This window comes from Capricornis sumatraensis, chromosome 4 (assembly GCF_032405125.1).
Source record: "Capricornis sumatraensis isolate serow.1 chromosome 4, serow.2, whole genome shotgun sequence".
NCBI classification, from domain to species: domain Eukaryota; kingdom Metazoa; phylum Chordata; class Mammalia; order Artiodactyla; family Bovidae; genus Capricornis; species Capricornis sumatraensis.
The window spans coordinates 88,536,966-88,549,873 of record NC_091072.1 but is presented as its reverse complement, the minus strand read 5'-3'; the positions used below and the strand labels follow the sequence as shown (position 1 = coordinate 88,549,873).

The 12,908-nt window shown below is 38.7% G+C and overlaps 1 pseudogene; it reads right to left on the bottom strand.

Moving 5' to 3' along the window:
• The window catches only part of LOC138078643 (E3 ubiquitin-protein ligase MARCHF6 pseudogene), a 37,613-nt pseudogene extending 25,832 nt beyond the window's left edge, over positions 1-11,781 (bottom strand).
• Positions 11,782-12,908: the final 1,127 nt, after the last annotated feature.

Below are 12,908 nucleotides of genomic sequence, written 5' to 3'. Positions count from 1 at the left end.
AAGGCTCTGATTTAAAGAGAGAATGTTCTGTGTATTGTATCTCAGCTGGTTTAAAGGTATCTGTGCTGGTCTCACTTGAAGTGGTAGCAATAATTCTCTTCCTATTTGATTCCATGGTGGAGCAAACCAAAGTTGACTATAGAGCCGTTGTCCTTCAGACATGTCTAAATTTCTCAGTCTATTTATGAGCATCAACAAACACTTTGTGCATACTCCTGCCATGGGTTGAATGGGTCTATTTTCCTTTAATTTAGTTTAAAACTAGTAACGGAATTCCTGAGGTTTTGAGAGGAATAGTGTTGGCAAACTTAGTTTTGAAACTAAAGGCAAATTAAGATACCAAGCAAAACAGAAGGAGACTATTACTTCAGAAAGGGATCTTAAAACTGCTGACATTTGCAAACTCAGTGTCTTATATTTGTATAAACTTTAGATAGGAACTACTGTTTTTCTAAAATTGTTGGTTTAAAAAAAATTGTTAAATTTGTGCATTTTAAAAGTTGCTTCTAACACACTTTGGGTATGCTTGACCTCAGCTTTTCAGCAGCATATTCAGACAGTTGAGCATCATCCTTTTTGGTCTTAATCTGTCTCAGATCATTTAAAATAGTTAAAATGGATTGTGGATGTCAGGAATTTGGTAAACTTCTATTAAAATCTAATGTGTTTTTAAAAATTTCTTAAAGTGACCTTTGAACCTGTGAAAATATACTACCATCATCTGAATTATGAAATTTAGCTGAGTACTGCTAAGGTGACAAATGATATCACTTGTTTTGACGTTTGTTCTTTTAAGTGTATTGTACCATTGCCCTTTGGAAGATACTAGCAGCAGGTACTCTGAAGGATTATACTAATTAAACACAGGCCTTTCCCTGATTAAATCTGTTTAATTCTAATTTTTCATGCATCTCACTAATACTCATTTGTGACTTCAGCTGTTCATGTGAATTTTACCCAGGTGCTTTTTTGAGTACCTATTGTTAAATCTCTCTACATATTTTGTTTTGTTGTTAGATATCTCTTACTATTTAAAAACTTCTTCATGACATGAGTTATGTTTTTTTATATTCTTTGGTAATTTTCCACTGTGCAATGCAATGACTGCTTTATTATGTTGGGTAGATAACTTAGAGCTTATTTGCCCATTTGGTCATTTAACAGATGTTTACTCAGTGCTTACTTTGTTGTAGAGGCTGAGTATACCAGGTCCAATAAGATAAGAACTCTGGGGTCCATTGGCTTGCAGAGAGTTGGACACGACAAAGCGACTGAACTGAACTCAACTGCCTTCAAGTTGCTTAGACTTTGATTGGAGATTCAGAGAATAAATCAGTTACAGTACCATGTGTCATTCATATTTTGAAGTAATCTTTGAGAGGTCCAGGGCTCTATCTCTGATAGAGAAGATTTTTGTACTCACTCTGAAGAATGGAAACTAAACATTTGTAAAGTGTCTAAAGGTTTCTATTTCAATTTATCCTCCTAAATCCTTCAACATGAGCGTGTTATCCATTTTATACATGAGGAAACTTAGAGAAGTTACATAATTTGCTAAAAGTCATTTAGGTGATAAATTATAAAGGTGGGATTCTAATTTAGCCTTCTTCCTTTTATACCAAGATTTCTTAACTTTAGCACTATTAACATTTTGGGCCAGCTTAATCTTTGTTGTGGGAAACTCTGCTATGCACTGTAGGATGTTTAGCAGTATTCCTGGCTGAGCTCCAGGGCAGGAGTCTATGTAAAGAAAGGAGGCACCAGGAGCGCAAAATTTAAGGCATCACTTACTCTCAGGATCTTTTAAGTGCTAACCTAACTTTCAATCCTCACAACATCTGAGAAAGTTCTCCCACACCAGCCTGTTGATTTTAGGTCTTCATTCAGTATTGCCTGGTAACAGTATGAGGACTAAATCCCCTAGGCATTTAGGTGTTCCTTGGGAGCTGAAGAGCAGTAATGAGCAGGGGCTTTTTGCCTAATTTGTCTCTCATCTCAGTATATAAACTCTTTGGCAAAAGTGACTATTAAGAAATGGCATTCATAAGTGCTAAGTAAATACCTTCCATGTGGTACAGAGCTTAGAATCTTTAGGTGATACCTTACAAAACAAGGATATCAGTTGCATTGAACTAGTGAAAACTTGAGAGCAGAAACGGTACATTGAATGTCCTCAGTCTTAATTTGTCCTGGTGGTCTAGCACTTAACTGCTGGTATTGATCAGCTAGACTGTAGCTTGCATGCTAAACACAGTCTAGGTAGTTCTCTAGAATAGAGTCTTTAAAAAATGAAGTATGTGATACAAACTTGAATTTTAGGAGTACTGAGCGATAGTGCCTAACAATTATTAATAATACGCTAGGTTTGGAGTCTTAAGTAGTTAAACTTATATTTAACTTTCTGATAAAGCATTACTATTTGACCTGTGATAATATAATTTTTTTCTTTTCTTTTTGTATTGGTAGGATTGGGGCTAGGTTACAGAAGTCCCTAAAAAGCTGGTAGAGTAGGCAGCTCTTGTGATTATAGGCAGTAGAGATCCATTAAAAATTGTCTTTCATTTCTAGACCCAAATTTAAAGGGTTTATGTGGTTAGTTCAGGCTCACTTGGATAATTCCTCCTCATAAGTTAACTTTCTTAAAGTTAACCTAATCATGGGAGTGAATTCCCATTATATTTGCAGCCCTAAGGATTATACAGGCCGGTACACTAGGGAGCAGGGATGTTGGGCCTTAGTTTTCTGCCTGTACAGGCAGTCCCCATTGTGTGGCTGACAATAAGTGAAGAAGTTGCCTCTGTTGTGTCAATCCTCCTCAGTACATTTATCAGTGGTCTACAAATCGTGAGCTTTTGCAGCAATGGTAATAGATTTCCCTTTGGGCTCCTAAGAGGAGTTTGGGCAGAAGTAGCTAGCAGGAAGTGGCCAAGTGGTGGAGCAGTGTCTGTATTTGCCTCTTCAGTGCTAGGAATGATATGGGTAATGGTGGTTCAGATGTGTTATATCAATGAGCAATGTATCCTGTAAGTTCTTATTTATATTTTAAAATACACAGATCTCTGTTACATCTAAACAAGAATACCACTTAAAAGACTTGTAGTGGAACATAAAAGTTCTTATTAGACATGGAACTATGTTTCTGCCAATAACTCGACATTTTGAGGACAGATAGCATCCCATTTCCAATTTGAGATTGGGTACAAAAATATCCCTAGGGCTGAGAATAGGCATAGTAAATTGCACCAACAAAAACCTTTTGTGGATTTATAGTGAAGGAAAAGTCTTCATTGAGTGTGCATGGAAAATGTGATATAAGCTCTTCATGCTTTAGTACAGTCGATGGGACCTCATTTATAGTAGTTGCTCTATATGATTAATTTTCAATGCAGATTCCAAAAATGTTTTTGCACATGAGTTACTTATCTTTTTTTTTTTTTTCCCTGTTATTTTCATCTTTGGTTAGTTAGAATCCTCTTCCCCCTTTTGTTCTAGTAGTGTTTCATCAGTTTTTTTCCTCTTATTTTTATCTTCATATTTACTTGGATTCGTGTTTTTACTTTAACATTAAATTTTCTCCTAGTGCTTTAATAAAATTTTGAGATAGTAGAGTTATCTTCAGATGTCTTTTATTTTCACTTTAGTACTGTTTGAGTTGGCTTTTAAGACATACTTATTTTGCATAAATTTATCTTTAGGGAGAAGAGTCATTTCTGGCATTAACACTTCTAGGAATTGTTTCAGAATTTAGTTTATTGTCTTAGTGTTAATAAGAATTCCAGAAGTCTTATTTTTTTGTTCCGTATCTCCAAAGAATATGTTTGATTTTGTTGTTTTACTTGAGTTCTGTAACATTTGGTTTGATCCCAGATATTTCAAGATACTATAATTAACTTTTAGTTTTCTTTCTAGTTTATCAAGTAATTTAGAATAACACTTCAAATACAATTATGCTGATCAATTGGGAAAGTACTGATATGTATTCTTCAGTGGAAATAACTTTAATAAGACACTATTACTGTCTATTAAATATATTTAAGGAGGAGTTGTTAATTTAGTCATTCAGTCATGTCTGACTCTTTGTGACCCCATGGACTGTAGCCTGCCAGACTCCTGTTCATGGGATTTCCCAGGCAGGAAAACTGGAGTAGATTTCTCCCCAGGATCTTCCTGACACAGGGATCAAACCTGCGTCTCCTCTGCATTGTAGGCAGATTCTTTTGCTTGGTAAAAGTTAGTACTGCTTTCAGCTCTTAGATGAAACTTTGTGGTGGAAGCAGTAAAACGCTGTATGTGCTGTGCTGCGCTTAGTGGCTCAGTCGTGTCCGACTCTTTGTGGCCCCGTGGGCTATAGCCCACCAGGCTCCTCTGTCCATGGGGATTCTCCAGGCGAGAATACTAGAGTGGGCTGCCATGCACTCCTCCAGGGCATCTCCCCAACCCAGGGATTGAACCCAGGTCTCCCACATTGCAGGTGGATTCTTTACCATCTGAGCCACCAGGGAAGCCCAGAATTTGTATAATTTAATTTTTGGTAAGTTATAGAAATTTGTATAGCCTTTTTTACAGTTACTAGTGAAATGTAACTAAAATTAAGTGGTGTCTAATCCTATTAGAATATATCATTTTGTTGGTCAAGTGTTTAATTAGCATGATCTGTAGTCATTGAAGTAGATTAGTAACAATACGTAAAAGACCATGTTCTCTGTATGAACTGATAACATTTCCAGAGTATTAAAAATAATAAATTCGTGAATGGCTAATGAGGTACTTTTAGTGAGTGTTATTATTCATTATTGATTTTCTGAATATTACTGATAAAACACTGATCCCAGTTTGTGTTTTGCTCTTGATATCCATGACAATTATTTCCTTGGTGATAGGTTCTTATATGAGCCTATTAGATGTTAATATACAATATAATCAGTAAGACGTGTGCTAAAGATCATATAATATATCCAAAGTGAAAGTGAAGTTGCTCAGTCATGTCCAACTCTTTGCAACCCCATGGATTGTAGCCTACCAGGCTCCTCTTTCCATGGGATTTTCCAGGCAGTAGTCCTGGAGTGGATTGCCATTTCCTTCTCCAGGGGATCTTCCCAACCCAGGGATGGAACCCGGGTCTCCCACATTGTAGACAGACGCTTTACCGTCTGAGCCACCCTATCCAAAGGTAAGTAGAAATAGTAATCCATTGAACACATCCACAAATACATGGCTGTTTAGTGGAGGTGTTTGAGAGCATGGATATTATCAAAGAGTCTGTTAGGCTGGACATGGCAGGGTGAGTTGCTAAGCGAAAGAACTCACTCACTAAGAAATGTTAAGTGGCAGAGCTGGGCTTATATCCCTTCCACTTCAGGTATGTTGCTTTCGTATTGTGCCACAGCTGCCTTAGAGGGCTGAAGGTTGTTTGGCTCTTTTGTGCCTCCGTTTAGAACTCCTTTTCCCTGCTCCTCTCAGTCACACATGAAAACACAGGTAAAAATATTGAAAGAAAACTTAGTCACACCCTTCTGTATCCTGAACAGATACTCAGTTAATTCAGTAGTGCATCCCCACGGAAGGGGGTGGGACCTGGTGTTGCTCAGGGTTTTTAGGTAGGAGTGTAATGGAAGAGTGTGAAACTCTCTTGCCTTTAGATGTTGGAAAAGAGAAAGAAGTGAGAGAGAATGTAAGGGGTCATGATTCTCAGGTGCTTGACCAATGCGTGTTTTTCAGTTTGTGATGAATATTAATTCAGGTTTGGGTACATGGATAACCATTTAAATTAATATGATATTATCAACTTAAGGAAAATTTTAGTTTAGGTGTGCATGCTTAGTCACTTCAGTCGTGTCCGACTCTCTGCGACCCCATGGACCATGGCCCGCCAGGCTCCTCTGTCCATGGGATTCTCCAGGCAAGAATACTGGAGTGGGTTGCCATTTCCTTCTCCAGTGATAAAGTATGAAGTGAGTGAAGTGAATTCGCTCAGTCGTGTCCGACTCTTTGCGACCCCATGGACTGTAGCCTACCAGGCTCCTCCGTCCGTGGGATTCTCCAGGCAAGAGTACTGGAGTGGGTTGCCATTTCCTTCTCCATAGTTAGGTGTAAAAAGTAATATTAACTATGATTCCTGAGAAACCTTGTAAGTTTGAAACTAATAACTGTATGGCATAGTAACTGGTACATTTCATGGTTGTGTTTATTTTATAGTGTTTCATTTATATTTATTATTTTCTTTGATTTTCGGTCTCTAGGTAGCTGTCAGCGTACAATCAAAATAATTTAGATAAACAATGAAGAAGTTCTGTTTATGGGACTGTGACTGCAGCTCTGAAGTTTGTTACTTGGGGAGTACCCTCTCCTTGTCTTCCCATTAGAGTGGCCTGTGGGCTAGAGGAGTAGTAACATACCAATTTACTGGAAAGGCCACCATTCTGGTTGTTAAAGTTTTGTGGTCTTAACTGAGACCCATTTGGCTCTTGTGTATTACAGCATACTTACTTTAAGATGGGCTTCTTTTTTTTTTTTTTTTTCAGTAGCATTCTAATGTTTTTGGTTATAAGAAATTGAGGTTGGTGATGCAGTCAGTCCAGTGTAAAATACTTAACACATAAAATAGTTTGTAGTATTGTAATGGATACATATAGGGCTGGGAGTCAGAAAATCTCATATAGTTTTGTCGTTTAAACTTGTTTTGTCAGTCTCTTCCTGTGGAAATGAGATTATAACAATTTCATTTTCCCTCCAGTAATGCTGCTGCTGCTGCTGCTGCTAAGTTGCTTCAGTCGTGTCCGACTCTGTGCGACCCCATAGATGGCAGCCCACCAGGCTCCCCCGTCCCTGGGATTCTCCAGGCAAGAACACTGGAGTGGGTTGCCATTTCCTTCTCCAACTCCAATAATGGGTTGAGGCTAATCAAAATAATGTGAACATTTATTGATATACAACATGTATGGTTGTTAAGATTTTTCTTTTTTCTTTGTGGATAATTTTCCCTCTGTTTACTACTTCATTTATTTTCCCTCTTCTGGGCCAATTCTCTTTTAGATTACTTTTTTGATTTTTGCATACATTTGCCTCTGGTATTTCATATGAAAAATTTTAAGTATATGGTAACATTGAGAAAGAGAACAAGAGAGACAGAGACAGAGATGTTGATCTTTCTCAAAAAGTAATCTAAAAGAGAATTGGCCCATTTATTTTCCCTCTTCTGGGCCAATTCTCTTTTAGATTACTTTTTGGTTTTTGCATACATTTGCCTCTGGTATTTCATATGAAAAATTTTAAGTATATGGTAACATTGAGAGAGAGAGCAAGAGAGACAGAGATGTTGACCTTTCTCGTTTATTTTTTCAAATGCTTCTCTACTTCTTTGAGACCAGTTCAGTGCCTACTTTTATTGTCAGGGCGACTGTTAGCTTCCTTTTCTCTAAATTTACCCTTTTATTTTGTAGTTTAGTACTCAGTCATTTAGTTTTTTGTCTTGTTCATGAGTCGTTTTCCTGTCTTGGTCTTGGCACCTCTGCCACACACACTTCTTACTCCCTTCTGCACTGCTGAATCCCAGATTCCTTGAGTGAAGGAGTCTTGTCTTATGGGCATTTCTGTCATGCTCTCTGACATGTGAGTATGATAATGCTTGAGGTTTTCTTTGGTTGCTCTTTTTATTTCTTGTTTGAATATATGGATGCACAGTATAAACAGTATAACACATATGATTTTAACGCTCTTAAACCTTTGTGATAGTTTTTTAAGTATTTGTAAATCTGTCAGGTAGCCGACACATGAAGTTGAGCAACTATAGCTGTAGATGAGCACAGTCCATTCAGTTCAGTTCAGTCGCTCATTCAAGTCTGACTCTTTGTGACCGCACAGACTGCAGCACGCCAGGCCTCTGTCCATCACCAACTCTGGAGCTTGCTCTAACTCATGTCCATTGAGTCGGTAGTGCCATCCAACCATCTCATTCTCTCTTGTCCCCTTCAGTTCAGTCATATCCGACTCTTTGCGACCCCTGAATCGCAGCACGCCAGGCCTCCCTGTCCATCACCATCTCCCAGAGTTCACTCAAACTCATGTCCATCGAGTTGGTGATGCCATCCAGCCATCTCATCCTCTGTCGTCCCCTTCTCCTCCTGCCCCCAATCCCTCCCAGCATCAGAGTCTTTTCCAGTGAGTCAACTCTTCACATGAGGTGGCCAAAGTACTGGAGTTTCAGCTTCAACATCATTCCTGCCAAAGAACACTCAGGACTGATCTCCTTTAGAATGGACTAGTTGGATCTCCTTGCAGTCCAAGGGACTCTCAAGAGTCTTCTCCAACACCACAGTTCAAAAGCATCAATTCTTCAGCGCTCAGCTTTCTTCACAGTCCAACTCTCATATCCATACATGACCACAGGAAAAACCATAGCCTTGACTAGACGGACCTTTGTTGGCAAAGTAATATCTCTGCTTTTTAATATGCTATCTAAGTTGGTCATAACTTTCCTTCATACTGCTAAAAAGAAAACCAGGTCTCATAGTTTTTATCCTTATATGAAAAGAACTTTACTAATTAAAAAAAAATTCAGTAGGTTCTGATGTAGTTGCTCATGGTTTTAATCTTGCGCTTTGAAGTATTTTCTTTTTCTGAAATGAAGTTCTTGTTTCAACTGTGTAGAAGGAATATGTTAATTAGATTATATTTAGTTGGTGAATTTGTGCCCACAAGAATGTGACTTTTAAAAAGCTGCAAGTTGTACAGTTCTTGTAGATAAGATTGTTTCCTGTTTTCTTTTGCATATTTAGTAGTTATATATTTTTCCATGAGTAGCCTTTCAGTTTGTCTATTTGTATCATTTGACACTTGGACTTTATTTAAATTCAGCTCTACCATCACTAGTGCTTACAAATGTTAGTCATTCGAAATGTCAAGATTTGGATTTGATCCAAGAGTTACAAATAATATAAGCCTTTATATAAATATACCCAAATATATATTCTTAGGGGGAAATGAATAAATAAAATACTGTGTTTATAGAGTGGTTTTAAACAGTTAGGCTTTAGAATTGCTACATGCCCAGAGTATTTCTCCAGTGAATTGCATACTGTATCAGCTCATGAATTGTGCTATAAGAAAGGTGTTTTTTTAAAAAGTAACAAGCAGATTTAATAAATTAAATTATACATTTTGTTTAAAAATGCACAAGGCACATTTTGTTTAATCCAAGGTTTTAAAGTATCCAGGAAATTCTATTTACACATATAGACCTCAGACAGCAGTGAGGTCAGAAGATGCAGGAAGGGCAGCAGAGCCTCGTACTGCTGCTCCCTGAATGCTGAGAACACAAGTCAGATACATTCAACTTAAAAACAGTGCTGAGAGGTCACTGGGAAAAATCTCTGAAGAGAAACGTCCACAAAAAAGGGCACATAAACACAAGGGGAAGGTCAGGGTAGTTAATACAACCACTTTGTTCTTAGGACGACTGTGGAGGTGCCTTGTTTGCCAGATTTCCGTTCATAGTTCACAAGGTGTTGGCCTACAAGGTACTTTCATTTTAAATATGTTCATAAAGGCACATAAGGGCTTCCCAGTGGTCTCAGTGGTAAAGAATTTGCCTGCCAGTAAAGGAGCTACAGGAGATGCGGGTTTGATCCCTGGGTTGGGAAGATTGCCTGGAGGAAGAAATGGCAACCCACTCTGGTATTCTTGCCTGGAGAATCCCATGGACAGAGGAGCCTGGTGGGCTACAGTTCACAGGGTTTTAAAGAATTGGGCATAACGGAGCAACTGAGCATGCACATGCACAAAGGGACTTAAACTGGCAGATCTGGAAGGACAAGATTCCTATCAATGCCATGACCATCAGTAAAAATGGGTAAATTTGCCTGTAGACCAAGTTTTGCATTTCTGCAGTAACACCTAGTAAAGGAACAATGCCAGATACAAGGTACACATAGGGAAAGCAAGAACATAGAGATCACTGGCACTGACCGTTATAGTGAAGGTCAAAATTCTGGATGCCATTTGCCTAAGCCAGCTCAATTGCAATTTTCAAGTACCATCGAGGACCCATCAGTGTTATAGCTGCAGTGATTTTGGTATGCAGGATTCCAAGTGCCTGGTCCTGTGGTGGGAAAAAACGAGGAGTTTGAGCCAAGGGAAGCCTTGGGTGAACAATAATAACCAGTTCAAACAGGAGCCCCAGAATTAGGACAACTCCAGCCAGCAGCACTGCAGCTATCAAAGTCCTCAGGACTCTACCCTTTACCCTTCTCAAGGTCACTGCATCCATGTGGCATCTATGCTGCCAGCACCATCACAGCCCTTATGGTTAGCTAGGAAAAGTAGAAATCATAAGCAGCTGTGCAGAGCTCATGGATTTGGCAGTCCCCGTCCAAAATGACATTAACTGATGCCTAGCAAATACTGGTAGAGTCAGGCAGATGAGGCTGGTGATCAGTAAGGTTATTGCATATGAATACAATCAACAAAAATATCCAAGTGGAAAAATTGAAGGCCTATGCAAGGCTGAAAGCCAGCAGACCCACCCTGCTGAAGTATGGCTAGGTGGGCTGCACGCACTTCCCCAACCGCAGCGGTAGTGTTGCTACCTCAGACACGCTGGTTATTGTTCACTGGTTGGTTTGCACAGTTCTCATTTTCTTCCTGGTTCCAACAAATAGGAATGAAGATCCAGCAAGCTTCCCACAGTAAGAGTCTCTGCTGACACTGTCCCCTTCAGCCATAGCTGCATCCATCCCTGTTCAACTAATGCTGGTAAGGTGGCCTGAAGCAGAAGCAGCTCGTGGGACAGTACACTCACTGAGCATCACTGTAGAGCATGACACTGTGTGGACAAAAAATCAGGCAATAGACTAAGTATAGTATATATAGTATATCAGGCAATAGACTAAATAGGTAGCGAAAGCACCAGGCAGACATGGACCCAAAGGCAGTGACTGACAAAATAAATTTTGGAAGATACGTATATAGAGTCAAGTGAATCATTTCTTGTACTGGATTAAAATCTAGATCATTCAGATTCTTAAGAAACCAAAATACACCAGGTTGAAGTACCCATCTCAGCCACAGGATGAAGGAGGCAAACCAGAAAACAGACACCTCTCCCACTAGTTAATGCAAAAACATGAGCTTTCAGAGTCGCATCAGACATTTCCAGGGAACAGATACCCAGTCCCCAGCCACAGATGATGAGAGGAACACTCTTTTCTACCACCTTAACACCACCATAGCTAACTCCCAGCAAGCGAGGAGACCTATGAAATTTAACAAGTGTTGCCAGCCATGATAAAGTATCAGTTTTATTAATAAAAGTATATACCCAGTTATGGTTGTATCAGGCCTTCAAAATGAGATGCTTGGATGTGTTCTTCAAATCCCAAACTAACAATGGAGAAATGACCAGTGTGGTCAGGGCAAAATGCATAAACAGGACTGTACTGTGTATTTAAAGACACCACCCAGATGACATGTTCTAGAAACACTAATGATTCCTCTACTCTTAGCATTCTTTCCCATGTAAAAACTCTTTGTAGCTCAATCCCGTTTTAAAGCATTTCAGTTCACGTGGCATCAGGTACGTCTTCCCCACCTATGTTGTCTTCCTCCTTGTTCTCCTCCTCTCTTCCGGCTGGTCATCCTGGCATCAGGATTTTCCCCCACCACTTTTTTCTTGCCTGATGGGTTAGCATGCTGGTCAAGGGCCGCATTTTCAGCAGCATTTCCTTCTACTGGAGCCTTATTTTGGTGATGCCCAGCAGCATTGAAAGGCAGAGCAGCAAGTAGCATGGCTGACCTCAATATGACTGAAAATTCTAAGAATTATAGAAAGCTAACACAGTAGTTTGAAAAAAAAAAAAGGTGTATAGACAATATAGACCATTTTACATCTTTTAGTAACATCATTACAATTTTGTTTTGCCTCTCTAAACTTTTATTTTAAAATTAGAATGATACTTGTACATATATAGTTTTAAAAATTTAAGGCTTATAAAAATAGCAGGGCATCATCTCTCCTCATCTCACATCCAGTTCCTAGCCTTTAGGGGCAGTCGATTTCAGTTCTTTCAGCTATTCTGTTGTGCCTTTATTTTTCCAAGTCAGTTCTGCTTTTTGTTGGCTTTTTATTTTAGACAGTAACTACTCACTTCCTTCTAAGAAAAATGAGGGTTAGTCATCTTAATCTCTGCCGCCTGCAAATGTTTATACATATTTCTCCTTCTCTATTCTTCCTTTTATACGATATCAGGTTGGGGGGGGTAAATTCTTTATTTAGTATTTAAATTTTTATGACTGCAAATTTTTTGCAGCTGTCACAAGATTCACTATGATCGTATTTCTTTTCTTACCAACTTAATGTTTTCTCAAATAATTATGAGTTTGAAATTTTATATACTTTGTGCCTATTAATTCATTTGCATTTCTCTAACAAATATAAACTATAATATGGTTGATACATCAGATAATCAGATAATCTGTTATTTCCTTTTTCTTCTTGGAGACAACCTGCCTATGTAGAATGCAGACTTTCAAATAATTCTCCTGTTTTTCAGTAATTGTTTTGTCTAGCTTTCAGTTTTGGCCTATGTTCCAAAGATCAGAGTCTGTGGTCCACCCTCTCCAGCAGTGGTGAGAAGATCAGTTTTGGGGTGAGGCCACTGAAATGAACTTTCAATCAGTCATCTAGTTTTCGGCCACACCCTGCATTTTTGTCTTCATCATGATTTCAATACCTGAATCTCTCCAGCATGAGTCATCTTGCTGCTGCTTTTTTTAAAAAAATTGTAGTAATATGGTAAAATATACATAACAAAATTTACCATTTAAATGTATAGTTCTGTGGCATTAAGTGTATTCACCTTATTGTGTAGTCGTTACCACTGTCCCTCAATCTCTAGAGCTATTATATCATCGCT